Genomic DNA, 12,652 nt, shown 5'->3' on the forward strand with positions numbered 1-12,652 from the left:
GCATGCTTTTGGAGTGAGGTGGGTATTTTCTTTTAACTTGGGTGAGATCAGGGCAGGCTGCCTGGCTATGTTTGGCTTACATTTGAACAACCCAGAGCCCTTAATTCTCACTCCCAGCTAGTGTAGCCTGGGACATGCTGTTTATACCAGGGAGAAGAGCCTCTCATCCGGTCTGGTATTGTGGGAAGGCTGGGGTGAGGGGTGAGAAGGAGATGGAGTCTCCCTGCCTCTTCTTCTAAGAGAGTAACCACGGGGGTGTGGTTCAGGTTCTTCTTTCTTTCCTCTGCTTGTATGTCCACAAAAGGTTACCCTGTAAAAGTCGGTTTTTCAGCCAGGATCATCCTTGTTCCATGCAGATTTTCTAAGGTGGACTTGTGTTATACTCCTTTGCACTGTTTCCCATCACTATAATTATTTTAATGATTTGTAAAGTGGTCTCCTTATTTAGCGATCTGAGGTTAGTGACCCTTAGGAATAGCAACTGACCTTGAGCAGACTTCCCTGAATTTACAGAACTGAGATGATAATTGAGTAGCCTTGACCCTCAAGTTCATTTCCATTCAGGGAACGTCAGTTCCACGCAGATGTGTTGGTCGTTTACATCAGGCACCAAATCAATGGTTTCAGGGAAACAGTTTCTCATGCATAAACCCTTACACATTTGCTGGCTGGAGAGCAGTACTGTATGTTCCTTACTAGTCTTTCCGGTTAGTTACAAGAGATGAGGTGTACTATGTAGAATGATTACTTGACTTTCCGGAGAGATGCATAATTTGCCGGCTGGAGAAGACATCAGTCTTTTGTAAGTCTGAGATTTTTCAATTTAACATGAAATCTTTGGCTTCTTGGGACTCTTCTCCAGGGCACTGTAAAGGGCACTGTAAAGGGCACTGGTGTCACTATGTAATTTCTTCAACAAGAGCTTGTCTTGGAGCATCGCAGTGGCTGGGAATGAAGAAACTTCTGTTTCAGTTCCAACCTCACCAGCAGCTTCTGTGTGACCTGAGGGAAATTAGTTAACCTCCTTGGATTTTATGTGCTTCAAAATGAGGGTCAGACCATTACCTCATAGTCTGTGCTCAAGACTCTGCAGGGAACTGAAACCCAGCGCGATCCCCAGGTGAACGCTGCTAAAACCAGGCTTGTTCCTCGATTTGAAAAGCCCTCCCCTGGTTCAGAAATGCATGGTTACTCATCTGTTAGCCTTCAGTCTTTTGGGGGGGGCGGTGCTTATTATACAATACCTTAGAGTTGAGGGGTGAGTCACAATTTTTAAAGGATGTTACATATTTAATCTTCTCATTTGATTTTCTCCATCCCAGGGAAGGCAGAATTTGTTGTCATTTCAATTCTATAAATTCAGTTTAGGGCAGGGAACTTGAAAGAGGAGTTAAAACTTAGTATACAGTAGCATACAGGACAATGTACATTCTTCCATAATCTGGCCCCATGGAAGGACAGTTTCTATTTACATTTTCAGTAAAAAATACACTTTGGTATATACTGGATCTAGAATCAAAGTAGCTGGGTTTAAATCTTGGTTCTATCACTCAATGAGGAACCTTAGGTAAGTTACTTTATTCTTTTCATTTTAAGACGGGAATAATAAAAGTACTCATCTCATAATGTCATTCTGTGGATTAAATAAAATTATATATATATGTGAAGTACTTAGTATATTGCCTATTATATAGTAAACTTCCAATTATTATGTTGTTTTATTGCATTTTATTTTCTTAAATACCATCAAGTTATCCCAGGACACCATCAGTTATTCTTCTTTTAAGTGTATACTTTAAATATATATAACACCAGTAGTCTTTTATCAGAAAAGTACAAAGAAGAAAAGACAAAAACAATCTATATTCTTTCCACTCAGATAATCCCTGTTGATATCTTAAAAATAAATAACAAAATGATACTCTTAAAAGTTTAGAAACATCAACTTTAGTAGATGTGTATCATTAGTAGATTTGGTATTCTCATGAGAGAAATGTATAAAACGGAAAGTTGGAATCTTCTCCCTTTTTTGCAGGGTAATTTCTATTACCTTTTGATTATTTCCAGAAAAATGCACACATTACCACATCAGACTTTGCCCTTTTCACACATAAGATATCGTACAAAGCTTACTGTTCTGCCTTTGCTTTTCTCCACTTCTATATCTGAGAGCTTTTTCACCAACAGATCTGTTTAGTTCTCTTCCATGCCCTCCCTGCATTCCATAGATGATACATTCATGTATGAATAGATGTATCATAGTTTAGTGATCCTATTTTCTACTGGGTAATTTTCAGCTGTAGTTAGTTTGCAGTGTAAGTATGTATCAGTGACTATCGCTGTATGCATGTCTTGGAGAATTTTTATGAAGTATATCAATAAGGTAAATTCCTAGCTATGGGTTTACTGAGTCAGTAGTTTTAGTTTTGATAGTTATTTGATAGTTCTCTACTAATTTACATCAATTTAACACTTCCACTAAAGGCCATTTCCTTTATCCAGTTGCAGGTACTGGGTATCCTCCAACTACAAGCATTTTCAAGAGTAAAAAGTATCATTGCTGCTGCTGCTGCTGCTAAGTCGCTTCAGTTGTGTCCGACTCTGTGCGACCCCATAGACAGCAGCCCACCAGGTTCCCCTGTCCCTGGGATTCTCAAGGCAAGAACACTGGAGTGGGTTGCCATTTCCTTCTCCAATGCATAAGAGTGAAAAGTGAAAGTGAAGTTGCTCAGTTGTGTCCGACTCTCAGCGACCCCATGGACTGTAGCCCATCAGGCTCCTCCATCCATGGGATTTTCCAGGCAAGAGTACTGGAGTGGGGTGCCATTGCCTTCTCCAAAAAGTATCATTATGTGATTTATATTTCTGATAAGTGAAGGACATTATCTCTTTCTTGTTTGGATTTTATTATGAGTGAGGCCAAACAGCTCGTCCTATATTTACTGGGTGTTTGTCTTCTTTCACTATAAACTGTATGTCTTTATACTTTGTCCATTTTTCTATTAGATTATTTAACTTTTTCTTATTTATTTATGTGACCTTAAATACATAAATATGCGGTTTTGAGAGGTATATTAAATCATGTGAAAATTTAATTATGTCTTGGAATAAAAAATTTTGCTTAGGAGATATAGTAGATAAAAATTGTGTTTGCTGGCCCAGCCTCTATTTCCTCTTCTGAAAAAAGCTGCCAGATTTTCCTTTTGGATAACAGCATGTTTTTACTCCACACGTTTTGGGTTTCTCTGTGTCTGGACATGCGATCTTTGCACACCAAAGCCTTTCAAATTTCTGGCCACAGTACAGAGATTAAGACCCACACCCAAGCAGTGAGAGACTTTCCATGACTTTGCTGTATCCATTTGAGGAAAGGCACTCTTTCTCTCATTCCACTGCAATTACTGAGAAGGGTAAATAGGATGCTTTAGGAAATACAAAACAGTGGAGCCTCAAGTCAGGAAGTAGGAGAAGACAAACACTGATAATTGTCTTGTCGAATACCATGGGCCTTCTGGATAAAGTTAGCTTGATTAGGGCAGTTTGATAGGAAAGGATAAGCTGAAGACATGCAAAGGCAGGTGGGAAAAAAGCTATTAGGATGATTGAAATTCAAAACAATCCTGGCCGAGTTTCCTGTGCTATATACAGGGAGCTCTACTCAATGATCTCTAATAACCTGTATGGGAAAAGAAATCCAAAAAAAGACTGGATATATGTATAATGATTTACTGTGCTGTATACCTGAAACAAACATAACATTGTAAATCAACTATACTCCAATTAAAAAAAAAAAAATCCTGGCAGGGTTGTGAATGCCAGGCAAAGTTTGTCCACAAAGGGGAAGTGGGCACTTGTTTTGAGTAACTGCACTATGACCTCTATATTGTGAAATGCCCACGTCTTAACGAGAGACTGGTTTAATAGCTGTTAGTCAGGTTATAGCCTGCAGTATAAGGGACACACTTCCTGGAAATGTGATTCGTATGTCTGAGGTTTTTTTTTAATGTATTTATTTTTAAGTGAAGGATAATTGCTTTACACTATTGTGTAAAGCACAATATTGAGGGACAGAGAGGCCAGACATGCCGCAGTTCATGGGATCGCAAAGAGCTGAACACAAATTGGCGACTGAACAACAACAAATTGTGTTGGTTTCTGCCATGTATCAACATGAATCAGCCATAGGTATACATATGTCTCCTCCCTCTTGAACCTCCCTCTCAACCTCCCACTCCATCCCAACCCCCTAGGTTGTCACAGAGCCCTGATTTGAGTTTCCTGAGTCATACAGCAAATTCCCACTGGTAATCTATTTTGCCTGAGTTTTAAAATTTTTTTATAAAGTCACACACATTGATAGCTACAGAAGCATTGGAAATGAAGGATGGCTTCTGTTTTTGTTTCTCATTCTTTCTCTCCCTCCCTTTCTCTTTTAATTGGGAATCTCAGATTTGTACTTCACCATATGTCAGAGGGCGAGGTACTACCACATTACACATAGTTTAATAGCCGGAGTTCAAGATTAAAACCATGGAAAGCCAGGATGTAACAGTACAGTTTCATAATGCTGCTTACTTTTGGCCTTGAGCACCAGCTTATGATCATATTCCTTTTGGCAAGCTCCAAGTTTAACTTTCAATAAGAAGAGTTAAGTGGTGAAAATGTGTAAGATAAACTCATAAAATTAAGTTTCTAAAACAAGAATTAGTGAAGTGAAAAAGCATAAAATCAGCTCAGAGTCAGGAAAGCTAGTAATTTATATCCACTTAAATATGGTTTCATTAAACTTTTTTTTTTTACAGTGTGATAGTAGCTGGGGTGACAGATCAGCAAAATTCAAACCGTATAATAAAACCAGCCACACTGATGAAAGAGAAAGGTTCACTAAATGTTGATCAAAATGCTTTTCTCTCTTCAGGATAAACTCATTAGAAAAATCAGACTGGGGCCATATGGGCTGAAGTTTGACAAATGAGCCATGGACTGAATTAAAGGGACAAGCTCTGTTGCCTTTTCTCCTTATAGGATCTTGAGGATATGACTGTGAGGTGAGGCTGGGAACCAAGAGGGCCACCTTCCCATTGTAAGTTCATCTATTTCGGTGAAAAGACATTCTCCCCAACTTCCCCTTTCTTCTTTTCCATGTTTTTTATTTCTGTGTATAATAATGACCATATTATTTGGTATTATTGAAACTGAAATATTTTAAATATATGAATTTTTCTGGCTATGTGCCTATGCGTGCTTACTCAGTTGTGTCTGACTCTTTGCTACCCCATAGACTGTAGCCCTCTAGGCTCTTCTGTCCATGGGATTCTCCAGGTAAGAATACTGGACTGGGTTGTCGTTTCCTTTTCCAGGGGATCTTCCCACACTAGGAATTGAACCTGTGTCTCCTACATTGCAGGCAGATTCTTTAACATATGAGCCACTAGGGAAGGCCTTTCTAGACTACTGTGGAACCCAAACGTTTGCATTTTAATTACAATTTTTAACTTTTTTAAAAAAAAGGTGGATCTTTTAAAAAGTCTTTATTGAATTTGTTACAGTATTGTTTCTGTTTCTTCATACTTTGTTTTTTTGGCTGCAGTTCATGTGGGATCTTAGCTCCCCAACCAGGGTAGCTAAACCTGCACTCCCCTGTACGGAAAGCTGTATTCTTAACCACTGAACCACCGGAAAAGTCCCACATTTTAATTGTTTTTAAGAGAACATTTTCTAAGGGGTATTATTACTTCTTTGGTATCTCTATTGGGACTTACTGTTGTTCTTTGTGTCAGTATAATTTTGTGTCCACAAAATAAGTCTCATGTTAGGCTGTCAGCTTTTGCTTATTTGTCATCCATGGTCGCTGCCTCCAAGAAACACCATTGCCTTTTCTAGTTTAAGTCCTCAGATATGAAGTGGTGAATATCACACCTGTGAGTCAGGTAGGGGACGTATTTTTATAGCAAATTTTGGGCCATAGTGTGTCAGTATATTGTGGAGAGGATTCTGATGCTGAACACATAGTTAGATTAGATGACTCAAAAGGGCTTTAATGACTGGCTCTTCAACACTTAGTAGGTAGAATATTTTCCCCTTTTCTTGACTAGTTTTCCCCTTTCCTTATTGCCTGGCTGCTTTTCTTTCATTCTTTTGATCTTAGCCATTTCCTGTGGGGGACCCTCTGTGACTGTTCTGCTAGGTCTCCTCAAATACTCATAACACTTGGACTTCCTGCATCATCACTAACTGTATCACATGTTACTCTAATTTCTTATGTAATGTCTGGGTTTCCTGGTAGAAGCCTTGCAGGCTGGCATTGTGCACATTAAGGTTTCCCCAGCACAGCACACAGTGCTCTGCACATAGTAGGTGCTTTACAAATACTTGTTTAATAATGAGTAAATGCTCGATTCTTAAGTTGATGCAAATGTAATCACTGCCTTACCATGCCACACAGTGAGAGTGGATCACATTGGTAACAAAATGGTGATACCTTTAGCTTCAGAAAAAGGGCAGCTTATGCTACAAACTTTGGTGTGTAAGAAATACCACTTTAGTTTTATATGGATGAAATTATGTCTGTTTTCTAAGTTTCTTTCCTGTCCTGCTATTAGTGCTCAGTTGCTTTAGTGTATAATCCAATGCTTCCGACCCACTGGACTGCAGCCCGCCAGGCTCCTCTGCCCGTGGGGCCTCCAGGCAAGAATACTGGAGTGGGTTGCCATTTCCTTCTCCAGGAGATCTTCCCGGCCCAGGGATTGAATCCACATCTCCTGCATTGCAGGCAGGGTTGTGTTGTTGTTGTTTTTTTTTTTAACACCCCTGAGCCACCAGGGAAGCCCCTGCTACTAGTAGGACATGAAGACTATCTTTCTTGGGGCTCTCGTCCTTCTCATGAGCTACCCAAGAATCTGGAGGGTGTATGTAACTGGTGCCTGGAGAAGAAAGAAGACCTCTAGTCTTCAGTCTTTCGTTGTCGCCACTGCTGTTATAATTGTTCAGACCCACTCACTGCTCAAAGGTAGCCATCTTCACTGTCATCAGGTCAGTGGGGACCTAGGGCAATTTCTCTACCTTCATAGTCATCACTCTGAAACCTTGCCACTATCCTGTGGGATCATCTCCGCTCTCTTCCCTGTCCTGTGAAATCTCTCTCTTATTTCCATTAAAACATTTGCTTTCTCCCTTCTTTCTAGCCCAGTCACCTCAAATAGTTCTTGTAAACAAAGACCTTGTAAAGCAAAAGCCAGGAGAGGTGGTAAACTCTAAGCAGTTTCTTCTTTGCCCTGCAATACAAACGCCACAAAGAAGAAGGTGAAAAGTGAAAGTGAAAGTTGCTCAGTCATGTCCGACTCTCTGCGATTCCATGGATATAGAGTCCATGGAATTCTCCAGGCCAGAATACTGGAGTGGGTAGCCTTTCCCTTACTCCAGGGGATCTTCCCAACCCAGGGATCGAACCCAGGTCTCCTGCATTGCAGGCGGATTCTTTACCAGCTGAGACACAGGGAAGTGCAAAGAAGAAGGTATCCAGAGGCTATTTGTTTCACATGAGGAAAGGGGAAAAAAAGGGAAAGAACAAAATATAAATTAATAACCAAAAAATTAACTTGAACTCTTAAGGACTGAATTGAGTCCCACCAAAATGTTGGTCTTCCCTGGTAGCTCAGTTGGTAAAGAATCTGCCTGCAATGCAGGAGACCCTGGTTCAATTCTTGGGTCAGGAAGTTCCCCTGGAGAAGGAAAAGGCTACCCATTTCAGTATTCATGGGCTTCCTTGGTAGCTCAGATGGTAAAGAATCTACCAGCAATGTGGGAGACCTGTGTTTGATCCCTCAGTTGGGAAGATCCCCTGGAGGGGGACATGGCAACCCACTCCAGTATTCTTGCCTGGAGAATCCCCATGGACAGAGGAGCCTGGTAGGCTACTGTCCATGGGGTGGTAAAGAGATGGACACAACTGAGCGACTAAGCACACAAAATGTTGAAGCCTCACCCCCAGCCCCCATGTAACTGTCTTTGGAGATAGGGCCTTTAGGCGGTAATTAAGGTCATAGAGTCCCTTGGACAGCAAAGAGATCAAACCAGTCTATCCTAAAGGAAATCAGTCCTGAATATTCATTGGAAGGACTGATGCTGAAGATGAAGATGATGGCTACCTGATGCAAAGCCTGACTCATTGGAAAAGACCCTGATGCTGGAAAAGATTGAAGGCAGGAGAAGAAGGGGATGACAGAGGATGAGATGGTTGGATGGCATCACCAACTCAATGGACATGAGTTTGAACAAGCTCAGAGAGTTGGTGATGGACACGGAAGCCTGATGTGCTGCAGTCCATGAGATCACAAACAGTCAGACACGACTGAGTGACTGAACTGAACTGAACTAAGGTCATAGGGGTGGGATCCTAGTCCAATAGGGTTAGTGTCTTTCGAAGAAGAGGAAGAGAGACCAGCGCTTGCTTTCTCCCCTACATGTAAGGATACAGTAAGAAGGCAGCTGTCTGCAAAACAGGAAGAAGGCTCTTATCAAGAATAAAATATGCTGACAGAATCTGCAGGATTCCCAGCCTCCAGAACTGTGAGAAGGTAAATTTCTGATTACTGGGTGGTAAATTTCAGACCACCCAGTCTGAGGGTTTTTGTGTGTGTGTGTGTGGTGGCTCAAGCTGGTGAAGACATGGACTTCGTGTTCCCGCCCAGAGAGTCGCTGGGTTGCCCAGCAGAACCAGTGTATCCATTAGGTATCTTGGACAGCATCAGACTCACCATGGACTTAGGAGTCTATGAAACAGTTGGGAACTGAAAAAATACATTAATTGGTTTAAAATAAGAAAATTGCATAACTGAAACTAATGGCAAGTTTAATGAAGGGTGTATAAAATGTAATATCATAACACTCATGAATGGCTAAACTTAGAATCCATAACAACTTTTATTACATGTGAAAATCATTTATAGGTTAGACTTTTCTCACTTCTCAAGATTTCCCAAGTACTCACCATGATTTCTGAGTATAATAAATTAAGTAAATTATAGTTGGGTGTGTCTTAGTCACTCAGTCATGTCCTATTCTTTGCGACCCCATGGACTGTATAGCCCACCAGGCTCCTCTGTCCATTGGGATGCTCTTGTAGTTATTTATAAATAAAAAACCTTTTGGCCTTTCAAACCAAAGTGGTATTTAGTACAGGAATGTGTGTACACTCTTTTATGTTTGATATGGTGTGAGGTGAAATCCCTGAATTTCTAAAGGCCTGTGCTTTCAGCTCCCTCACTTCCCTGCAGTGTCTGGGGTCCTCTCTGCTTGAGAGCATCATATAACTCTGGTACTAACTGCCTGGAGTTAGTGCAGACATCACTGGGATATGCATGCGCTTCAACAAGGTTGCCCTCAGTTCAGACACCAGCCACAGGCAGTGTACACCCCTGCAGCGTGCACATTTTGTGTACCCACCCATTTATCTGTTAGATGTTTGAATTGTTTGCACCTTTGGGCTGTTGCAAACAGTGATTCTGTTGACCTATTTACACCATCTTCTCAAAGTATTCTTTCCTCCGCCATGTTTACCTTACTGATGGGTCCATCAAAAACATTCTTCATTTACAGTGTTTGTAGTTTATAAAATTTGATTTTATAAAGGAAACTGAGGTAAGCAGGCCTGTCTTTGTTGAGTCCCTAAGTCGTATCTGGCCCTTTGTGACTGAGTGGACTGTTGCCCGCCAGGCTGTTTTGTCCATGGGATTTCCCAGGCAAGAATACTAGAGTGGGTTGCCATTTCCTCCTCCAGGGGGTCTTCCCCACCCAGGAATCAAACCCACGTCTCTTCTCTCTGCTGCATTGGCAGGCAGATTCTTTACAACTGTGCCACCCATGCAGCCCCAAAATAAGCCTGTTCAGTTCAGTCGCTCAGTCATGTCCAACTCTTTGCCACCCCATGAATCGCAGCATGCCAGGCCTCCCTGTCCATCACCAACTCCCGGAATTCACTCAGACTCACGTCCATCGAGTCAGTGATGCCATCCAGCCATCTCATCCTCTGTTGTCCCCTTCTCCTCCTGCCCCAATCCCTCCCAGCATCAGGGTCTTTTCCAGTGAGTCAACTCTTCGCATGAGGTGGCCAAAGTACTGGAGTTTCAGCTTTAGCATCATTCCTTCCAAAGAACACCCAGGGCTGATCTCTTTCAGAATGGACTGGTTGGATCTCCTTGCAGTCCAAGGGACTCCCAAGAGTCTTCTCCAACACCACAGTTCAAAAACATCAATTCTTTGGTGCTCAGCTTTCTTTATAGTCCTACTCTCACATCCATACATGACCATTGGAAAAACCATACCCTTGACTAGATGGACCTTTGTTGGCAAAGTAATGTCTCTGCTTTTCAATAAGCTATCTAGGTTGGTCATAACTTTTCTTCCAAGGAGGAAGCGTCTTTTAATTTCATGGCTGCAGTCACCATCTGCAGTGATTTTGTAGCCCAGAAAAATAAAGTCTGACACTGTTTCCACTGTTTCCCCATCTATTTCCCATGAAGTGATGGGACCAGATACCATGATCTTCGTTTTCTGAATGTTGAGTTTTAAGCCAACTTTTTCACTCTCCTCTTTCACCTTCGTCAAGAGGCTTTTTAGTTCCTCTTCACTTTCTGCCATAAGGGTGGTGTTATCTGCATATCTGAGGTTATTGATATTTCTCCCAGCAATCTTGATTCCAGCTTGGGCTTCTTCCAGTCCAGCATTTCTCATGATGTACTCTGCATATAAGTTAAATAAGTAGGGTGACAATGTACAGCCTTGACATACTCCTTTCCCTATTTGGAACCAGTCTGTTGTTCCATGTCCAGTTCTAACTGTTGCTTCCTGACCTGCATACAAATTTCTCAAGAGGCAAGTCAGGTGGTCTGGTATTCCCATCTCTTTCAGAATTTTCCACAGTGTATTGTGATCCACACAGTCAAAGGCTTTGGCATAGTCAATAAAGCAGAAATAGATGTTTTTCTGGAACTCTCTTGCTTTTTCCATGATCCAGCAGATGTTGGCAATTTGGTCTGTGGTTCCTCTGCCTTTTCTAAAACCAGCTTGAACAACTGGAAGTTCATGGTTCATGTATTGCTGAAGCCTGGCAAATTTGGAAAATAAGCCTGTAGTGTGAGCTTTTCTGTTAATCTAGTGATGAGTTAGGCTATAATTAATGTTTGTTGTAGCTGTAGGTGGCAGAGGCTTCAAAATAGTCTAGTGAGCTGGTTTTTAATCTCTTCTCTTGACTCTGGGCTTCCCTAAGTAGTCTTCCTCAGAGAAAGTCTGCATCTGGAAATTCCTTCAGCTACAATCCACTATTATTACATGGGAGCCCTGCTCATATAGTGGTAAGATATGGGGTAGGGGAAGCATTGTCTAATCTTATGATTTAATCTCAGTCTTTTTATTTTTCTTTATTATTATTATTTTTTAATCCTGCAGGATCTTAGTTTTCTGACCAGGGACCAAACCCTTGCCCCCTGCAATGTGGGCACAGAGTCTTAACCACTGGACCACCAGGGAAGTGCTTTTTTCTTTTCTTTATTATAGTTGACATACAGCACTATGTAAGTTTAAGGTATATGGCATAATGATTTGATTTACATACATCATGAAGTAATTATCATGATAAGTTTAGTGAACATTCATCATCTCATAGATACAAATTAAAGATGTAGAAAAAATTAAAGTTAAATTTTTTTTCTTGTGCTGAGAACTCAAGTTTTACTTTCAACAACTTTCATATATTAATATACAGCTGCTGCTGCTGCTAAGTCACTTCAGTGGTGTTCGACTCTGTGCAACCCCATAGACGGCAACCCACCAGGCTCCCCCATCCCTGGGATTCTCCAGGCAAGAACACTGGAGTGGGTTGCCTTTTCCTTCTCCAATGCAGGAAAGTGAAATGTGAAAGTGAAGTCGCTCAGTTGTGTCCGACTTTTAGCGACCCCATGGATTGCAGCCCACCAGGCTCCCCCATCCATGGAATTCTCCAGGCAAGAGTACTGGAGTGGGGTGCCATTGCCTTCTCCTATGATATACAGCAGTGTTAGAGTATGTTGTACATTACATTCCTGGTACTTATTTTTATCTGATAACTGAAAGTTTGTACCTTTTGACTTTCTTTCTCCAATTTCCCCTCCCCCAAACCCCTTCCTCTGGTGACCACAAATCTGATCTCTTTTTTGGAAGTGTGGTTGACCTACAACACTATATTAGTTCCTGTTACATAACATAGAGTAAATCTCAGTCTTTTGGTGGGCCTGTGTTGCTTTACTGTGACCTTCAAAGCGTTTCTTAGCTTCCCCATATAGTCAAAGCTATGGTTTTTCCAGTAGTCATGTGAGAATTGGACTATAAAGAAGGGTGAGCACTGAAGAATTGATGCTTTTGAACTGTGGTTCTGGAGAGGACTCTTGAGAGTCCCTTGGACTGCAAGGAGATCAAACCAGTCAATCCTAAAGGAAATGAACCCTGAATATTCATTGGAAGGACTGATGCTGAGGCTAAAGCTCCAATTCTCTGGCCACCTGATGCAAAGAGCCAACTCATTGGTAAAGACCCTGATGCTGGGAAAGATAGAAAGCAGGAGGAGAAGGGGCAGTAGAGGATGAGATGGTTGAATGGCATCACCAACTCAATGGACTGA

This window comes from Bos indicus x Bos taurus, chromosome 14 (genome assembly GCF_003369695.1).
Source record: "Bos indicus x Bos taurus breed Angus x Brahman F1 hybrid chromosome 14, Bos_hybrid_MaternalHap_v2.0, whole genome shotgun sequence".
NCBI classification, from domain to species: Eukaryota; Metazoa; Chordata; class Mammalia; order Artiodactyla; family Bovidae; genus Bos; species Bos indicus x Bos taurus.